The sequence below is a fragment of the Furipterus horrens genome, unplaced genomic scaffold (assembly GCF_987537825.1).
Source record: "Furipterus horrens unplaced genomic scaffold, mFurHor1.1.pri manual_scaffold_16, whole genome shotgun sequence".
Classification (NCBI taxonomy): Eukaryota; Metazoa; Chordata; class Mammalia; order Chiroptera; family Furipteridae; genus Furipterus; species Furipterus horrens.
Window position 1 is genome coordinate 10941345 of NW_028327186.1, and position 3477 is coordinate 10944821.

Consider the following 3477-nt stretch of genomic DNA (forward strand, 5'->3'; position numbering starts at 1 on the left):
AAGGTTAATAAGGGACTGGGAACGGTTTATAAGTGTGTGGGAAGGGTTTATAAAGCCTTAAAATATATATAAATACTAAAATAAATGTAAGGTTCCTACTTCGTGGATTTTCACCTACTGTGGTGGGGTCTAGAACGTAATACCCGCGGTAAATGAGGGAATGTTGTATCTGTTTCAATCCCTGCTTTCAGTTATTTTGACTATATACCAAGAAGTGGAGTTGCTAGATCATAAGGGAATTAAATGTTTTTTAGGATGCGCCATACCATTTTCCACAGCGGCTGCACCATGTTACATTTCCATTCACAATGCACAACAAGAGGTGCAATTTCTCCCCATAACTGCCAGCAATTGTAATTTTCAGGATATGAAGTGAGTGGTATCGCACTGTTTTGGTTTGCTTTACCTTAATGATTAGTGATGTTGAGAATCTTTTAGTGTGTGTATTGAAACGTCTATTCAAGTCCTTTGCCCATTTTTGAATTGGGTTGTTTGGGTTTTTTTGGTGTTGAGTTATAGCTCTTTGTATAGTCCAGATATTAATCCTTTATCAGCTATGATTTGCAAACATTTTCTCCCATTCTGTGTGTTGCCTTTTCTCTGTTGATAGTATCCTTTAATTCACAAAAGCTGTAGTTTCTTTTCACCCACAGTGCTGATTACACTGAAAGAATTTTATTTGTATTTTGTGTTTATTTATTTATCTGCCTGGGAAGGGCAATGGCCTGGACGGTTATATTCTTAGGAAGAGGAAGGTGGAAAATCCCAGTCTTCCGCCTCATAGATACAGAAGTATATGCAGGGAGAGGTGCAGTGTCCCCTTGATTACTTCTGAAGTTCACATTATCTAAGGAAAAGTTATTTAGTATTTATCGATACTGTGTACCAGGTACTTTTTTAGGTGCTTGAGAGATAGCAATTAATTAAAAACTGCCCTCAGGGAGCCTGCATTCTGCGTGGAGTGGGGTCAATAAATGATTGTATTGATAGTTTATTGTTCGGTTAAGCATTTGTGTAAGTTTTTGGTCAGGATCTCGTCCTTCATTTTATGTCCAGTGTCATATTTATGTACAGTGTGTATAGTGCTGCCCAACTTTGCAAGCTTTTGGGAGGCAGAATGAGGTCTGCACCATGTTCTTTCTGGTGCAGTCATTAATACCTACGGCATCATGATCAGCATTTTCGAAACAATGAATAACAGTGTTCTCTCAAAATCACGTGTTCTGTTTACTCTCCCTAAAAAGTGAATAAGCTTCATGTTGCGAAGTTGATCTTTCTAGATGTCTGTGCAGAAAAAATAGAGTAAATGACTCTTCCTCCTCTTGCAAACGTGAATGTGACCACTGCACTGCCCTTCCCCCTACGGATTCTAACAATGTGCTTTAGACTCTTGAATAAAACTAGCAATTGAAAAAATACCAAATGTCACCCCACCTCTACACAGCTTGAGAGCCACAGGCTTCCCCTTAATGGTTTTCAGGGATGTTTTATAATTTTCAGGAAGAAGTTTTTCACTCCTTGGTTAAATTTATTCCCAGGTATTTTATTCTTTAGGTTGTAATATTGTGATATAATAAGAAGTACATATTTGGTCTTCATTCCAAGTTCTTGGCACAAAAGCTTCTAAAGCCCTTGGAATTCCCTGAGTGACAGAGGTGGGAGGACTGTGTTTTGTGAGTGGCAAGAAGCCCCTTTCAGCCATACCTGAGTTTATGCTAATGAGGTGGCTTGGTGGGATCTTAGGTAGTTATAAGAAGTGGGCGGGTTGCTAGTGGAACCAACCCTGTGATTAGAGGATTGGCACTTGCTGCCCCATTCACTGAGCTCAGGGGAGCGGGGAAGGGGCTGGAGGTGGGTTTAATCAATCGTGCCGACTGACATAACTGAACCTCCATAAAAACTGTAAGTGGTGTGGTTTGGAGAGTTTCCAAGTTGGTGAATTTACTGGAGGGGTAGCACATCCAACATTTCTTGGCGACAGAAGCTGAACCCTTCACCTAACCATTCGTATCCCGTGTAGTAAACCAGTAATGGTAAATTGTTCCCTGAGTTCTGTGAGCCATTATCACAATTTTTTGAACCTGAGGTGGTGTCATGGAAGCCCCCAATTTATAGCCAAGTCAGAATTGTGGGGAACCTGGGGACCCAGTACTTGTGATTGGCATCTGAAGTAGGGAGCAGTCTTGAGCTCATCACCTAAAGGGTCTGTGCCCCCTTGTGTGTTATTAGCTGCTGAATATGCCCCACTGTTATTTTTTTCTCACTCAATAGACCTTTAGTTTTACCCACGGGCTTACCAATCTCTGCTTACCGCTGGTTTCTGCAACCACCTCCTTTCCGGACTCACGTTATAGTCTTTCGGCATTTCTCCCCGCAGGGTCTGTGTATAATGAGCTGTGGGTGTATGTCTGGAATTACTGTTTATTTTACCTTATCTCTGAAAGCTAGTTTCATTAGGTATGTAATGCTAGGCTGACGGTCTCCTTCAGTATTTTGAAGATGTTATTTCTTTGTCTGATGCAGATGACAGCCTGCTGGCAGTCTAACACTGGCTCTATGGAATTGGTCTGTCTGTTCTCATCTTCCAGGTTACGCTTTGGGCTCAGTGCTCTGCAGTGTGTGTCCCGTAGATATATTTGATGGGTCCTACTTGGGATCAGCATGCCCTTCAAATCTCAGGAGTTACGCCCGTCAAATCCTGAGGGCCTCGTAGGCTTTCTTTGGATGGTGCATGTCCACGTGTGTTCTCTCTTCTGGATCTCCTCGTTCAGACGCATCTGGAAACGTGTCATTCTACCCTCCCTATTTTAATTTCCTCGTATTTTCCACATGTAATCTCTCACCGCTGCATGCTGACTGCCTTAAGCCTCCAATTCACTAGTTCTGTGTTTGGTCATGTCTGGTCTTCTGTTAAACCTGCAGAGGTCTGTTTGTTTTGATGATGATATTCTTCATATTCTGCATGTCCGTTTGGTTCTTTTTTAAATCTGTTGTTTTGTAAATTATGTTGGCTTGCCTCAAGGTTTCTGTTCCTTTCTCTCTTCAAATATATTAAGCACACTCACGTTATGCTTCAGGTGGTTCTATGAGTCCTGGTCCGCGGTGGTGCAGGTCCCACATGTTGTCTGAACGGCTCTCTGGACCTCATGATGGCGGAGGTGCTCATGGTGGTCATTCCTGGTCTTCCCTGGCACCTGGGGCAGGGGGCAGGGGGCTTCTTCCCACCTCAGGCTGTGGTTACCAACTGAGGGCACATGCCCCCCACAGGGACCCCTGAGGGGTCCACTCTTCAGACTGCCCAATATCCACCTGATGAATTCAAGGTAGTTCTGAGAATTTCTCATGTTCATGACCTTTTGTGATGTTGAAATAGTCACTTATCTTTTCTGTCATTAAAGAAATATTCTTCATTTAGAGGGAGAAAAAGATGAAATATTATAAGTCTTATAAAACACTAAAGAAAAGGTGACACAGGAA